The sequence below is a fragment of the Crocodylus porosus genome, unplaced genomic scaffold, assembly GCF_001723895.1.
Source record: "Crocodylus porosus isolate Cpor-Errol unplaced genomic scaffold, CroPor_comp1, whole genome shotgun sequence".
Taxonomy (NCBI): Eukaryota; Metazoa; Chordata; order Crocodylia; family Crocodylidae; genus Crocodylus; species Crocodylus porosus.
In genome coordinates, this window is record NW_017728950.1 from 26,198,590 (window position 1) to 26,215,928 (window position 17,339).

Here is a 17,339-nt window from a genome sequence, read left to right on the forward strand (position 1 = left end):
CACATCCCTAATTACGTGAGTACTTTAAATACTATGGTAACCACAGGGATTTTGCTGAATTAGGTATGGGAAGAGGTAAAATTCTGCTGATGTGTTTACTTGGTGAGGTAACGCATTGTCTGAAGGGAAGAGTTTTGTTTCTCAGGTAGATTTTTTTTGTGTGTGTGTTCTTTTCTGTTATAAATGGCTGAAGGCCAATTTTCTTATGATGTTATATAGAGCTCTATGTTGTCATGCAGTTTGGTAATTGAAAATGGTACAGTAGCTCTTTATGCTTTCTTTTTTTTAAATGTCACAGAAGGGAAAAGATAAGGTACTATCAGGATGGACAGTTTGCCGTTTGTCAAAATTATGACTGTAACAGTAATAACAAAAAAAAATGCACATGCTCCAAGTAAAACTGTGTTAAATGTCTGACTTCAGTACGGTATCTATTTAATTTATTGTACATGTTAAAATACTTTCTCTTCAGAAGATACAGATTGTATTTTGTAACACCAATTAACTAATTAAGAGTTTAGTTAACATGTCAACATTCTGAGTTACCCTTTGTGCTCTGTTACCTAAGGCAGGGGTCAGCAATCCTTGGGCCGTGGACCAGATTTGGCCCACAAAGATTGCTCTGGCTCCTGAAGCTGTGATTGCAATAGAGTCCAGGTCACAGGCCCACCTCAGTGCCATTAATTTGGTCCACCACTGCTAAAAGGTTGCTGACCCCTGATTTGGAACAGTATTTTTCAGTACTGTTATTTACTGTGAAATAATATGGACAGAAATGATTTTGATTTTTTTGTTTTCTATTGTTTATTGACTGTGTTTTACCTTGAGTTTTTATTAATAAACTCTGAAAACAGTGATAGTTGCTCAAATGTCAAAGATTTCAAAGTTTGAAATTTGACTGTATGAACATGACATGGAGGTGGAGGTGGTATTTGGTCAGTTGTTCACTTCACTTGTTGGAAACCATTTGTTATCTTTGTTGTCACACCAATGTGGAAAAAAAGTTAAATCTTTGTTGCAGTCTTACTTGGACAGCTAAGCTTTCTATTGTTTAAACTGTTGTTAAGCTTTTTGACTCCAGAATTTTCATTCATCTATTTACAAGGTCTACCCCTTGGTAAAATCAGATTTTTATTTCCCACCATCCCTTTCTCCGCAGACTTTCCATGATCATCTGAAAATCCAAAAGGGCAATAGCAACAATAAGAAATTCCTAATATTTAGCATCCCAGTAGCAATGTCTACAGCAGGGGTAGGCAACCCTGGGCATGGGTGCCAGAGTGTAGCACATGAAGGCATTTTGCTTGGCACGTGCAACTTGGGGTGGACGGCAGGGAAGAGGCCAGGGCTGCACTGCCACAACAAGGATTGGGCCCCTTGCAGCTCCCCTGCCATCTGCTTCCAGCCCACCAACTTCTTACAAGCTGAGCTTGCGGGTGTTTTTGGCACTCTTATCCTAAAATGTTGCTGACCCCTGGTCTACAGATTTGTCCTACCTCCAGAACAGGGCTGTCAAACTCATTTGCCATCCCATGGGCTGGATGAGTGGTGTTGGGTTGGTCTGTTGGTCTGGTCTACAGACTGGCCCAGCAACCCAGATCCATCATGTGTGCCAGAGCAGCCAGAGGAGGTATTGGCATGCCGTGTGGCCCCAGAGTACCTGGAGTAGGTGCCCCATGCAGTGGTTGATCTAGCATGGAGCCAATGCTGCATGTGGCACACACAGCCATCCAGCACACCCTGCATGCTGCATCTGTGGGCTTACTCGAGACCTGCAGGCAGCACTGAGGGACAGTTTTTATAGGGCTTCATTGCCTGATCCAGCCTGCAGGCCATATCTTTGACATCCCTATGCTAGAAGGTATCTGGCCTGCTTTCTTCATTTGTTAACTTACTGCTTTGCATTCCAGGAGTCTTAGGTTTAAACTTATTATGATGAACGAGCCAAAGCAAAATGAGACATTACAAAGCAGCAAGCAAATGAGGTAATGATGACAAACCCTGTTTAGCGCAACCGTCTGATTTTTAACAATCCCAAAAGCAGAAACTGATTTTTTGGTTTTTTTTTTTAATTATGGTGAAGCAAATTTAACTAATCCTATTTTAGCAAACACCTTCTTTTCTCTCAGTCCAACAGGGTTTGTTGTAATGAGCTTGTACTGAACACCAGGGCAGATTTGACTGTGGGGGAGAGGCTGCATCAATTTTGCAGAATTTCTGCAGGCCCACATTTGAGAAACTGCATATTACAACTTCTTCTAAACAGGCATTGTTCCTATGAGGATAATTCAGGTTGCATCAGCCAGCCAGTGAGAGTTGTTATGCTCTGAAACCGAAAACATTTTCTTGTGCTTTATCCTCTTAGTATGTGGTTACCCCTTTCATGCTGGAGATCATTTTAGTTTTATTCATATCTTGTTATGCCATACGTTACTCCACTGTTGCTTCAGGCAAACAAAAGCCAGTCTGACCTAATTCAATCGTTTGTGTCCTGCAAGCCACATTTTCCAATAACTCAGGGATTATGGTTGCTAATATTTGGTTCCTGAGAACTTCTGCCTGCTCACAGTTTTATTTTTAACATGATTTAAAGAGGCACTGTTGAACATGTGGTCTTTTTTTCCAGAAAAAGTATTGGAGATGGGCATGCATAACCTGGTGAATCATTCTTTTTTTATTTTTACCACTGGAATTGCTTGACATGGCTTTCTGTAGGTTATTTCCTACTGTAGCAGGTTAGGTGCCTGAGGACCACTGTCATGCCCCCTACAGGTCCCCTAACTCCTAATAGATTCTCCCTCTGCACTCTTTTAAGGTCTCACCTTGCATTCTTACCTGCCACATCTTGATGGAAACTTTATGAAAGGGAGGCTGCCTTCAGAGACTGGCAGACTTAAGGTGTTGACTCTCATCCAGTGATTGATTCTCTCAACTTTGCTTGCCTTTAAGAGCTTATTGCATGGCTCTGTCTGGTCCTACACCACACCCCTTGCCTCACAGGTGTTTTGAGTCAGTAATCAGATGTGACACTTATCCCTAAGTCACCAGGCCACCTCAGGCCTTCATTCCCTTGTTGAGGCTTCAGGCTCCCTGGCTGGTACCTTAGCCAAGGCCCTTTGTTCTCAACCTGGCTTCTGGGTCCCAGCCCCACGTTCTTCCCCTATCAGGGTTCTGGGCCCTGTGGCCCCAACACTCTTGGCACTAGCTATGCCTTAAGCCTGTCCCCAGCAGGACTCAAGGCAATTGCATGCCTCTAGGGCACTAATGGCACCTCCAAAAACCACCCCTTACAGTCTGTCCCTGCCTATTTCCCCCCCCCGCAACACACCAGTTTACATTACAACCCAAAGAGCTGCTGGCTACTGTGGAAAAGTATCCCCATGCTGAGTCTCAACATAAAGTAAAGCTAACCACACTTTATCATGCATTAGCAGGTGCATGACAAACAGGTCCAAGGAGGTAATACTTCCCTTCTATGCGGCATTGGTCAGGCTTCAGTTGAAGTACTGCATCCAGTTTTGGGAGCCACACTTCAAGAGGGATGTGGATAACCTCGAGAGGGTTCAGAGGAGTGCCACTCATGGTTAGGGGCCTGCAGGCAAAGCCCTACAAGGAGAAAGTGAGGGCTCTGGATCTTGGGGCCTATGCAAGGGAAGGCTGAGAGGTGATCTTGTGGCTGTCTACAAATTCATCGAGGTGGACAGCAAGGAATAGGAGATGCTCTGTTTACCAGGGCACCTCTTGGAGTAGCTAGGAACAACAGCCACAAACTGACAGAGAGCAGATTCAGGTTAGACATCAGGAAGAACTTACGGTAAGGGTTGCAGAATCTGAAATGGGCTTCCAAGGGAGGTGGTGCTCCCCTGCCTGGGGGAGAGGGGGGTGTCTTTAAGAGGAGGCTGGACATGCACCTGGCTGGAGGCATCTGAGCCCCGTGCTCTTTCCTGCCCAGGGCAGGAGGTTGGACTCTATGATCTGCTAAGGCCCCTTCTGACCCAAACATCTGTGAATCTATAAACATTCAGTCCTGGTCTGAACCACCAGGCTGTCTCCCATACCAGGCCCTACCTCCTTGTAGGGTGTAGGTATCTAGGTTGCAGGTCGTTTTTCCTCAGCCAGGCAGTCTCCTTTAGCCTCCCTGCACCCAGAGCTCCTTCCCTTAAAGCTTGCAAGGCCAGGGTGACTGCCCTGGGTTATGTTTCACTCAAGCCCTGCCCCTCCTGGTCATGTGCCCCCCTCTCACTTTGCTGCTCCTTAACCCCTGTTCTGCTGGCTGCCTGTGCCTTGTAACCGTGCCTGCGCTAAGACCCTGCCCTTAGGGGCCACACCACTTTCCTATAACAGGGCCAGGGCTCCCTATTGCACTTACCATGAGTTGCATATAGAACTAGTCATTGGATCTTGGTGGGAAATTTTTTGAACTTTGATGGGGAAGTATGGTCCATGATGTTAATCCCTCTTGAGAGCCATAAAACATATTCCTTTATAATCCAGGGTATGGAAACATTCTCAAGGATTTACCTTTTCATAGGGCCTAAGGAGACTTTACAGGTTCAGCTTCTGGCTGGACTCTTGCATAGTAAGACTCTAGGCAGATAAAGAGGTTTTTAGAGAGGAAGACAAACCCCAGTGAGACCTTACCACGAATCTCTGATGATGGGAAGCCATTTGAGGTTGTGATGATACTACATTTTGGGCAGAAATCCCAGCATTGGAATGGATTTGCTACCATTGATTTTTTTTTCCCTTCCTAATATTAATATAACATTTAATAAATGGGAAAACATAGATACAATATGATACATAATTAATGTGTAAGAAGTGGATAAAAAGGAGGAAACTCACTGTATCTCTTTAAATATTTAAGTATACTTGAGTCACAAAATGTGCCTCTTGACAACCTTGGACATTGATGTAAATGCAATGCAGAAACATATGCTGTTTTCTAAATCTTTTTGGTGCTTTGTTCCATTTCTAAATAAGTGAGCTACATTTTGATAAATATGTGAATCACAAGCCTGACATATGTATGTTTGCTCTTTAGAGTGGTTATGGTTCTACTTTTCTTTGTGTATTACGTCCTAGAGACCACGACCAAGATTGGAACCCAGTTGCACTGGATGCTGAACGACACCCATGCTCCTCACGCTCTACATCGTTTAGTGAAATGGAACAAAATGAAAAATGGGCACAGAGATCACAAAGCAGGTTAGTGACAGAGCAGGGGAGAGAATCCAAATGTGAAGCCACTGTTGTATTCATCCATCCCTGGTAGTAGTTGCTTCTAACACTGTATTGTCATTCTGAAAATGACAATATCTGAAAATATCCTGTTGTTTAGTTTAATCTTGATGTTAACAAAGCATTTGGCATTGAATCATATCTACGTTACTACTGACTGTCTAAATGTCTCTCTGTGCCGTCTGCCATTTCAGTATCACCTTTAACATCATGCAAGAATTACTGGGAAAAGGAGCCTAGTTTATGAACCCTGCTATCCTGATTTCCCTTTTTTCTTCCTGCTCCCCTCCCCACCACCACTGGAAATATTAGAAGCTGCACAGTGCTGAACATTCCTTTTGAGGTAATCATTTAAGGGGAGAGCCAAAGGGGTGTTTTTGTAAATCTGATTGCACATGGGGGAACTGAACACTTTTGAAAATCTGGTCCATCATATTATGGATTAAATCCTAGAACCAGGGTTGGCAACATTTTGGGGCAGCGTGCCAAAACACATGCAACCTTGACTTGTAAGATGTTGGCATGCTATGGGTAGATGGCAGGGGAGCCGCAAGGGGCCTGATCCCTATTGTAGTGGTGCAGCCCCGGCCCCTTCCTTGCTGCCCGCCCTGAGGCATGCATGCACCCACTACTGGCAACGACCTGGACACCACTGCAGTCGCTTGCAGCCTCCTAGCTGCCTGCCACAGCCAGCCTGGGCTCTAGGCAGGCCCCTGCTGCCTGCCATGGAGCCCGGGCTGCTCAAGGCAGGCAGCAGGGAGGCTGCAAGCGACTGCACCAGGGTCTCCAGAGCCCCAGCCCAGCTCACTGCTGGCAGTAGATGCACACATGCCTCAAGGTGGATGGTAAGGAAGGGCCCAGGGCTGCACTGCCACAACAAGGATTGGGCCCCTCGCAGCTCCCCTGCTGTCCTCCCCCTAGCGCATGTGCCAAGCAAGATGACAAGTTGCACTGTCAAGTTCATGACCATTTCTACCAGCTAGTTCCATCCATAATTACTTGTTTTTGGAACACTGTAAATGTGCAAGGCCTCTCTCAAAATTTTTATTTCATCCATGCTCTGAATTCATAAATAAAATACAAGGGAAATGGTTCACAGGCAACTAGTGTGAAGCCACTATCTGGATCCCATGTGACAGTAGGCCAGATCCTCAGTGGGTATATGCAGGCACCACAGATATACACCAACCAAGAGCCTGGCTTTCTAGCGTTAATGCATTTCCTAATAGCATCAGGTCTCTGCCATGACTGTATTATACACAGATATAGCAGGATGCAGAAGCAGTCATCCAAGTCAGATCCATAACAAGAGCTCTATCCAAAAGAAGACAATGTCAATGAAAGGTTTGCTTTTGAAGGATGAGAATACATTCAATCGAACTCAATCTGTGGCTTAAACAGAAGTTTCATGCTTGCTACAGAAATTGCCGAGTGATATCCTACAACCAGTGTTGTGCCAGAGGGTCAGACTAAACCATAATGTTCCTTTGTACTAGCAGAATTATGGACAGCCCCCCTTTTTATTATTGTAGCTACCACTTTGATATTAGCGTAAGCAATAAAATTCAAGGAAAATATGGACAGGATTCACATATAACCTGACCTATGACTGAATTAGTATTTTTTTTCAGTGTTTATACTGGATTTTCTCTTGCACCTGTACAGTAGAAATCTTTTCACTTGAGATTTCCAAATGAAGAAGCTGACAGTTCCAGGGAGAGAAAGCAGCCACGCAAAATGTGGCTGTTGTGAATCACCCTGCACACTTACAGGACTGATGAAATGAGCCACTAGGGAGCAACTGTTGCAGACAAGTTAGCTATAAATATATGGCTGAGGGCACGCTTTAAGAATATGCTACAGTTTATACTTCTAAATTGCAGCTGTTTGGAAAGGCTCTGCAAATTTAGATGCAACTGATACAGTGAAAGCTATTAATAGTTCCTATTAGGCATCAGGGAAGCTGGTACTCAGGTATACTTTCATACATACCAGCTATGGGCATGAACTAAAATCCTGGGTCAGAAGCACTCTAAATGTTTTGACTGTTTGTACCCAAATGTCCTAGTTGATCCCTGTTTCTCATGAACAAAATAACTGCGGCCAAACAGCTCTTATATTTTTCTAAAAGTCCACCCTAGGTCCAAGTCTGAGTATTGACTCAACATTGACAAATTGGCCAGATTATATAATGGAGTATTTTCACCTTTCTCTAAGCCATCTGAATATAGTCCATTGCTAGAAGCAGGGTTTTTCACATGACATGCCTGTAATATGATCTGGTATGACTGAGCAACTCCGGAGATTGTTTTAAAAAACCACTCAAGTGTACAAGGTCCTGGAGCTGGACTTTGGTGATGATTTAAGTTGTAGGCAATGAAATCCATGTGGACAAAGTGCACATACCTCCTACTGTGAATGAGAGAAGAGTCTGGTTAGCAGTGTCCATGGGGGCCATGCCTGAACCTTAGTCCTTATGCCACCATGAAAGGCTATAAAGCTGTATGTTTCTTTCTCAGATTGTTTTAGTAGGAGGCAGCAGTTCTAATAGATGTGGTAGGGATCCTTCAGTCTCAAAATATCCTATAGCCCAAGGAGCTTATCTCTGAGTGCAGACCGTTTCCACCCTGAGCCATGATGCCACAGCTGCAGTCCCCACCACCACTACCACTGCTCTCTGGACAGTGTGCAGGCAAAGCCCCCTGTCACTGAAGCCCCATACCACTGAAATACTGCAGAAGCTCCCTGACTCTCCCGGCTGTAGGTTGCAGACCTCTGTTATAGTCGGTTAGGGCTTTTTAGCTCTTTCAAGAGAGGTAAGAGACCTTGATTTAAATCCCCATTCCAAATCAGGCACATAGTGGATTTGAACCTGAATGTGAAGTAAGGCCAGCATCCTAGCCACTGGGTTATTGTGTAGAAGAGAAACCTCTGTTCTTTTCTACAAGAACAGTGACCTTTTTCTGTTCTACAAAAGATGCTTAAATCTATTTCTTCATTTTTTGCTTTCCTTGGAAGCATTGGGCATAGATTGGGGTCATTAACAGGGGTGTGCTGGCGCTATGAAATTTAGAGTTTTTTAGCTGAAGGGTTTTGCTCTTTTGCTCAGGGTCATCTCCAGTGCCAAATTTTGGATTTTCTGCCTTCCTCCACAGGGACCTGGTCCTTTTCCTAGGATTCTCTGTGCATACATTAACCAACTACTTCTCTTGTGGTTGGAAAGCATGGGAAGTGCCCTTATTTCCCCTGCTTTTATCTGTGGGCTCTTGTAGGGTGTTCATGGCATTTCTGATTTTTGTTTGAGGGTTTTGGAGTAAACAGTTTCTAGGAATCTTTGGGTAGATATTTGCCTGGGAACACATGGCCTGAATGCTATGACCTAGGAGACCCTTTCCAATGCTATGTTCATTTCCATTGCTTTGCTTTTGTTAAGGATGCAAGAAGTGAAATGTTGGTTTTGTTTTGAAAAAGTTGTTTCATTTGATCTAAAATTTGAAAAATGTCTGTGTTTTGTTTTAGTCAGGAAAAAATGAAAGGAAAAAGCATACATCGTTTTTGTTCGGTCTGAACCACACTTTTTTTTGATTGGTTCGGTGGCTGCTGTGTGTTTATATGAAAACAGATGAAGGATACATCATATCTAACTTATAGATTTGGCACCCCAGTGTGAAATTCTCTTCAGTGATTCAGATCCGTAGAAAGTGGGGGAAATAATTTGGTGAGTAAATTTCTTTTAAACTCAACCGTGCTCAAGAATCTGACAGATACCAAAGGCCAGATTTTCCAGTTTCCTTCCTTCCTGTCTGTACAGGCTGAATGGGGCACAGTTTCCTGATCTTGCAGGTTTCATAAATACAGCTTAACTTGTGCCTGACAGCTCATTCTTAAATACTAGTATTTTAAATGACAGAAAGGATGACAACTAAGGAGCAATGTTCTATTGTTCTGAAACTTGCTTGGAAGGTATGTGAGAGCAGCAGTCATCTAGACTACTAGTATCTAGATATTGGTTTTGGACAGAACCACAACTCACTTGGGGTGGTTGGTTGGGCATTGTGGTGTAAGAAAACTTCATGACCCCAAAGCCACACCTGGTATTTAGTGGAGCAGAGTTTGCTGTAAATTATGCTAGTCTCACTCTGCTGCTCTTTTGGTTCTAGTTATAAAATCTCAGGATTTAATTTAATCTACCCCTTTTCTACAGAGAGATGGAGGAGAGGGTCTGTAGTGAAAGGGAGGAGCACAAGCTCACTAACTAACCATATAGCAATCAGTTTTGGTCCCAATGCAGAACCCACTGGGTGCATCCACACATGCAGGCACGTGTGCTTGCGGCAGCTCAAATAGCAGTGGCACAAATTGTTCTGGAGATTTGTGCCTCAGCATATGTGTCTGAACATGCACTTTGGTGTGGGGCAAGTTGTGACATTTGGGGCAAACTGACCCCGCCCAGCTCTTCCCAGCTCTGCAGCCAGGGGAAGGTAGAGGCTGGGGCCAGCACCTGTGGTGGCCCCAGCAGAATATAAAGCCTGCCCTGGCAAGCAGGTCTGGGCTACTTGCCTTCAGGATCTTCTGAGGCCTAGCCAGTTGGTATCTAGGGAATTAGCCCCTTGTGCTATCTGGACTGCTGAAGCAGCACCTAATCTAGAGTGGCCCCTGCACTCTATCCACTGCCACCTGCAAAAGCATCATCCCTTTTGGGCCTGTGGTCCCATAGCTACTAGACCCAGGGAGGGATCACACAGCTGCCTGGGCTGTGGTATGGGCACTTCAGCAGAGCCTCCTGCAACTCTGGGCCAGCTGCTAGTGGGCCATGGCTGCACAAGTGGCATTTGGATAGCACTGCTGTCGTGTCTTCTGGTGTCCCCGCTCTATTACCTGGGAAGCTATCACCCAGAAGATGTGCTTGTTGTGATGGCCTGCTTTGAACCATTGAAGTCTGTCCTCTTGGTCCCAAATGGCCAGGAGGTCAGCCACCTCATCTGCCCTCCAGCTGAGTCCCTGGTGCTGGCCCTGGGCAGGTGTCTCTGCTCAGGCCCTGCCACTTGCCTCACTAGCAGAGGTCATGGTTTCCCTGTTTTAAAAATTGCAAATCTCTGATTAAAAAGCCCAAATTATCTCATTAAAATACCCAAGATCCGTGTTCTTCCGTGATTAAAATGAAATGCTACTACATAGAGAGAGATCAGTTGGGCAATGTTTTATTGATAAATTTTCAATTTTAAAGCCATTTGGAAGCCTACCAGTGCCTTTATTTTCATAATAAAATGAATTCTAAATATTTATGCACTTTGGTGTTTACTTTTGTTTGGTTTTTTTATTATGGAAAAATCAGAGCTGCCCCTTTTGCTTACTAGGATGCAGAGCACTGAGCAGCACTGATATGCCGGTGCCCTGCCCCTACCCTTGCCCCTCACTCTCAACCCGCAGCACCTCCCCCCCCCACCCAGTCCCCTCACTCCTGCCCCACAGCCACAGCCTGCCCCATACTAGCTCCCTCTTGCCAGCAGCTCCAACCAAGCACCAGGACATCAGTCCAGCTGCAACTGCTTTGTGGCACCGAGCAGTGCCAGCCCTTGCTGTTCTGCTCCAGGCACCTGTGGCCAGGCCCCTGCAATCCCCATACTGTTCCAAGGAAGCCCTCGACTGGGGCTCAGGGACTGAGCTGGACAAGCCCCTTCCCTTCACAGGCTACTCTAGGGGAACGGGGGGCTCTGAGCCAAGCTCTGGTGGTTTCTTCCATCCAGACCTCTTCCCCCAACATTTCTCTCTCTCAAATACACCCATGCTGCCACCTCCAGCCCTCCAGGCCTCTACCCTCTGGCTTAGCCATTAGCTTCATTTTCACTGCATAAGTACACTGAACAGCCCTCTTTGTCATAAGTAAGGTAAGTTAAAAAACTGATGTGAGATTTCTTCTGGGACAGTACCTTTTATCCTGGGATCCTATGGTATAAGACCTTTGTCTCACTTGAGTATCTGTAAAGGATCAAAGATAACACTTTTCCCTAGGACAGTCTGGGCTAATTCAAATTAGTTTCAATTCAACTTGTATAAAAACTATCGCTACTCTTGTTTGCATGGGAGTCAAAGTCCCTTCCTCTCCCCATCTTCCCCCTGCCCCCCTAAAAATTAGAGCTGGGATAAACCCAACATCTGTTTTTACCATTAGCTGAAGCTCCTTTTGGCCATTTAGCCAGTCACCTCCAGCCAGGAGCATCGAGGCTTTTAAGTGTGGCTACGGCACCATATAATTGTTATTTGACTTTTCTAAGTTCTCATCTTAAACTGATGTTACATCCCACTTATCACCCCTTCTGTCAGGAGCCCTATCTCAGCCTCTGTTGGGGCGGCAACAGCATCTTCTGATGAAAAGTCTGCGTGTTTACTCTTCAGACAGTTATAATCATGCCACATTGTCAGCATTCAGGCTTGGTCGCCCGTTAGTAACAACCTTTCCAGCTGCCCTGAAGGAGGGCGTTCTGAGCAAACACTGTGCAGGAGAGCCGATTAAATAGGTGACAGCCGCTGGAGAAAAGAGCCAGCTCAGAGTTTTTATTTCGGGAAGCCATTATGTATGTGGGTCTAGGCTTGGCTCCATGACTGATCAGACATATGGTGACTGATCTCCTGGGGAAACTGTTTTGCTTTATTTGTAAACATGGCCACCTTTTAAATTTATTTTTATCCTTCCCCTTCTGTCTTAGCCATAGAGAAAGCATGCAAAAAGGCCAAGGGCTTGTCTATTCACAAAAGTTGATCTGTGCTAACTAAACCAGTATCACAGCTCCTACTTGGGAAGGATGCTGGTATAAATACCAGTATAATGGTGCTTATAGCAGTATAGGTGTTCCTGATGGGAAAGAGAATCAATTATTCCCATAGAAGGCACTTTACACCGATTTACAAGTGTGTCTGCATAATTAGTCATCTTGGCTTAATTATACTGGTTTAAAAAAATCACACTCCTGACCAAATTACTCATGCTGTTAAAAAAGGGGTACAAACAAATGTGTACACCACAGGGAAGAATAGAAACAGTTTCAAGTAGAGTTTTGTTTTGTGTGCCTTGTTGGGGAAGAGGAGGGAAGGGAATTGTATTTTTTTTGTATATCCATTCTCAAAAATATAGGCACAGGAGCCAACTAGTCCTGCACCAAAGCAATCCACCCTTTTACCCCCAACTGCAGCCCAGAATCTGAAGATATGCTATGCTCCTACAGCCATTTCAAACAGCTAACTGATTTTGCACCCTGATTTCTGCTTTGAAAGAATTTTGCAGTTCTATCCTTTGTAATTCCAGCAAAGATGGAAAAGGGGGGAAACACGGAACATCTGTTTGGGAATTGCTGTTTTATTCCTGAATATGGGTCACTTGCTATGTGATTTCAATCAACTTTCATAATTGTCTTGGGCCTCTACCATCTTCATAAAGGCCAGTCTTAAGAGAATGGAGCCTCCTGGCAGAATGAATGCACTTGGATCAATGTGTTACCTTCTTAAGAAGGTCTGGTTGGATGTTCAATCTGAAGCTTTCTTTGTTGCTCTTGTTGCACCACTGAAGCTCTTAGCACTGTGGCTGTTGACAAGAAAGATGCTCTGTAATTCATTGGTCTCCTAGTGTAATAATATGTGTGTAGCAAGAAAGTCACCAAGACCAAACCACTGTTGGTGGAGGCAGCTGCTAAGTTTGGTTATGAATATCTTCATTCACAGGTTCACAGAAGTTTAGGGCTGGAAGAGACCTTGTGAGATCATCAGTCCAGCCCCCCTGTTCTTAGGCAGGAAAGACTGCTGGGGTCAAATAACCCTGACAAGGTGTGCATCCACTCTCCTTTTGAAGATCTCCGTCATAAGTGCCTGCACCACCCCTGCTGGGAGTCTATTCCAGAGTCTGGTCACATGAACCATGAGGAAGTTTTTCCTTATATCCAGTCTGAAATCTTCTAGGAGTTTGAGTGTTGCTCCTGGTTTTCCCCTGGGGCGCTTTGGTGAGTAGTTATTCACCTAGCCCTTGATGCTGTCCCCTGATATGTTTGTAAGCTGCCACCAAACCCCCAGGAAGACTTCTTTTCCAGCCTGAACAGTCCCATGGCTGTCAGCCTTTCCTCATATGGTTTGCTCTTCAGGCCTCTAATCATATGAGTGGCTCTTCTCTGGACTCTCAAGCTTCTCTACATCCTTCTTGAAGTGTGGCACCCAGAACAGGATGCAGTACTCCAGCTGCAGCCTCGCCAATGTCAAGTAGAGCAGGAGAATAACTTTTCTTAGTTTTTCTTGGGATGTATTGGTTGATGCATGCCAATGTATTGTTTGCTCTGTTAACTGCAGCATTACGCTGGTGGCTCTTATTAATTTTATGGTCAATTATGACCCTCAGGTCCCTTTCAGACATGGTGCTAACCATAGGCGATTGGTAGGAGGATACAGGGGAGCACGTGCTCCCCCTGACAGGACCGCCCCCATCGCCAATGCCGCTGGCAGCTTCTGCAGGTACTCACCAGCCCTGTTCCCATTGCCAGCAGCTTCTGTGGGTGCTTGCCAGCCCTGTCTCCACTGTGAATGTGACCACGAGCTTCTGCAAGTGCCCCGCCAGACTCGAGAGGCACTAGTGCTAATTAGAGTAGTACCACCAAGCCTGTAAGTTTGCTGCAGATTTTCCCTCCCCAGATGCAGCACTTTACACTTCTCAGTGTTGAACAGCATCTGATTCTGGTCTGCCTATCTAACTAATCTGTCTAGGTCTGCCTGGGTAATCGGCCTACCCCAATGTGTGGCTGCACTTCCACACAGCTTAGTGTCATCGGTGAACTTTGCCAGCGTGCTTTTCACCCCCACATCCAGATCGTTGATGAAGATGTTAAAAAGCACTGGCCCAAATGCTGAACCCTGTCAGGACCCCACTGGCTATCTTCCACCGGGTCAACAGAGTCTATTAGTACTCTGTGTGTCTGACCCCGCAGCCAGTTTCCCACCCATCTGACTGTTGAATTGTTGAGCCCATAGTCCCTTAGTTTTACCTTGAGCCTCATGGGACACCAAGTCAAAGACCTTCCTAAAGTCCAAGTAAATGATGTTAACCTCATCTCCCTTTCACCAAGTGGTGAGAAACCTGGTCATAGAAGGAGTTGAGGTTAGTCAGACATAACATACCCATGACAAAACTGTGCTGGTTGTCATTCAAAATTTTGCCTTCTACTAGCTTATCCCATATGGACTCCTTGAGAATTTGGGGAGGGGGGAGGGGAGGTTTTTCCTGGGATTGAGGTCAGGCTGATCAGCCTGTAGTTCCCTGCATTCTTTCTCCTTCCCTTCTTGAAGATGGGCACAACACTGGCCCTCTTCCAGTCTTCTGGGACTTCTCCTGAGCACCACAAATTCTCAAAGAGGTTTGCCAGCAGTCATTGCTGCTCTTGTCTTGTCACTTAGTAATAAGCAGCTGATGGAGAAGTTTAGAGTATCAGTCCTGTAACCTCCCAGCCTTACCTGGCATCTGTCATACAAGAAAATTGGTAGACCCAACTTTCTGTAGAGTCATAGCATTGTAAAAACTTTGATGTCACAGTGCCTCCATAGAGACCACTGAAGAATCTAGACATGGTGTTGGCTGATGGATCTACAGCTTTTGATGCATCTGTGATGCTTTCCATGTGCTTAACAGTTGCTCAGTATCATGGCTAAGACAGGTTAATACAGTAAACCCTCTTGAAGTTGCATCCCCCTTGGAGTGGCAGATTAATCAGCATTTACTGCATGGAGCTGGTGCTCATTTGCAGTTGAAGGTTGCTTGATAGCTGTGGCCAGAGGCAAGGTTTGGTCTGCTTCTTCCAGCTTCTCCATCTACCAGACAATATTGTTATTGAACAGTAATGATGACAACCTTGTTAGACACCTGTGGAAATAAGAACCCATGATAGGTGTCTACCATGAACTCCAACAGATGTCTGTTCTGTTATAGAGCTCTTCTGTCAGTTATACAATCTTTCAATGGATGCCAACTGCCTCACCAGATCCCATGAGCTCACTCAACACACCGAGTCAAATGCCAGAAGTCTATAAAAAGCACTGTGTGCAGTGTATTAAATTCAGCCATCATCTCAGAAAGTGAATAATAAGGTTGCCAGATCTAAAGCTTCACTGAATAATCCTAGCTTTTATTATCCAGTGCATCACTGCTCTGAAACATTAACAGAACTAAAAACTTTCCTTGGGACTGGCAATAGTGTAATGCTTCTACAGTTGCTACATTCAGCCTAACACTTTTAACAGAGATACAATAGCATCCTCCTTTTAGCAGGCATGGTATCATTGTTTCAGGTAGTTTGGCAGGGCCTGCTTAACCCTGGCACAACAGGACTCTTGCTATGTCAGGGTTATGACAATAAGCATTTCATGCTTCCCCACACCTCAGTTTATGGATCACAGCTCAGAGCAATTCTTGGCTGAATGTTGTTCTTGATTGTATCACAGGAAAGATCATTCAAAGATGCTCTCTAATTGACTATCACAGGCTGTTCCTCCTTTGCTTCAAATGGGATGGAAAGGTTCCAGTGATGTCACATTTCTTCAAGCAAAAGGAGGTCTGACTTATGGTCTGCTAATCAAGGCTTGCAAAATTTCATAGATTTCATAGACATTAGGGCTGGAAGGGACCTCGGGAGATCATCGAGTCCAGCCCCCCGCCCAAAGGGCAGGAAGTCAGCTGGGGTCATAGGATCCCATGAAGCTAATATGAGTTTCCTGCCTTATGTGCAGGTTGTGAAGGCTTCATTCACTAATGCTTGTGAAGTGTTCTGGAATTACTGTAAGGCACTATGAAAGAATAAAACAGTTTGCATTAGGATCTTCCTAGGAAAAAATTCCCTAGTCCTGTGACAAGAAAGCATATCAATGATGGTTAAAGTTAGTCACCTGAAAGTGCATTTGTACATTCACAGATCACTTTGAAATACATTTGGCTGAAATTTTTTAGAAGAGTTTGAAATGTTGACGAAAAACCATGGTTCATCTCGGTATGTTTCATCTAACAAATTTACTGCCAATGCACGGTCTGAGCCATTGGGGAACCCAAAGTCTCTCTTACTCTCTCACTGTGGCACATTACAAAGGTGGAGAAGCCTCAAACCTGCAGTGTTGGGCTATGTTCTGCATCTTGTAGTGTATGATGAGCTGGGCCTTCTAACCTTAATATGTATTGCATGTGATTTGCGGAGAATTGGGCTTAAAGGCTGTGTCTGATCCCTCCCACTCAGACCCAGCCTTTGGGGTGGGTGGCATGTGCAACCACCCATGGTGCCATGGTAGGGAGGGTTCCAACAACACACACTCACACTCTGCCCCACCACTTGTGCTGGGGGACTTTGGTGCCAAGGGGCTGGGCAGAGGGGCCAGCCCTCTTCCCCCACCCCCCACATGCCCAGAGCTGATTGGAGCCAGTGGGGTAAAAAGTCCCCAGATGGCAGTGGTGGCAAACATTGTTAGGCAACATGATAAGCCAGGAGAAGGGTGCCAAAGGCTGTGCCAAGGGCAAGGTGGCAGCGCCCAGTGAGAAGGCAGTGAGGCAGAACAGCCTTGGCTTGTGCACCAAAGGTTTTGCCATTGCTGAGCTACAGCCTCCTGCTAGCTGACACCAACCCAGACATAGTGGGACTCACAAAAACATGGTGGGACCCAGAGCATGACTGGGCGGTGAATATCAAGGGCTATAGGCTGTACAGGAGGGACAGGACATGGAGGAAAGACGGGGGGCGGGGGCGTGGCGCTCTACATCAAGGAGGAATACACATCCTCATCAAGTAGCACGAGGTCAGAGGAGGGGCACACTGAAGTGCTCTGGGTAAGAATACAAGGTGGTTGAGGGGAAAGAGACTTAACAGTGAGGGTCTACTACAGAAGAGCTCGACTGGGAATTCTTAAGTCAGCTCACAGAGTAGTTAGGTCAGAGGACGTGGTCATCATGGGTGACCTGAACTTCCCAGACATCTGCTGGGAAGAGCAGTCAGCCAGGTCTGACCGCTCACATAGGTTCCTAGCCGAAATACAGGACCTCCATCTAACCCAAGAGGTGCACAGCCCTACCAGGGGAGACGCCTTGTTGG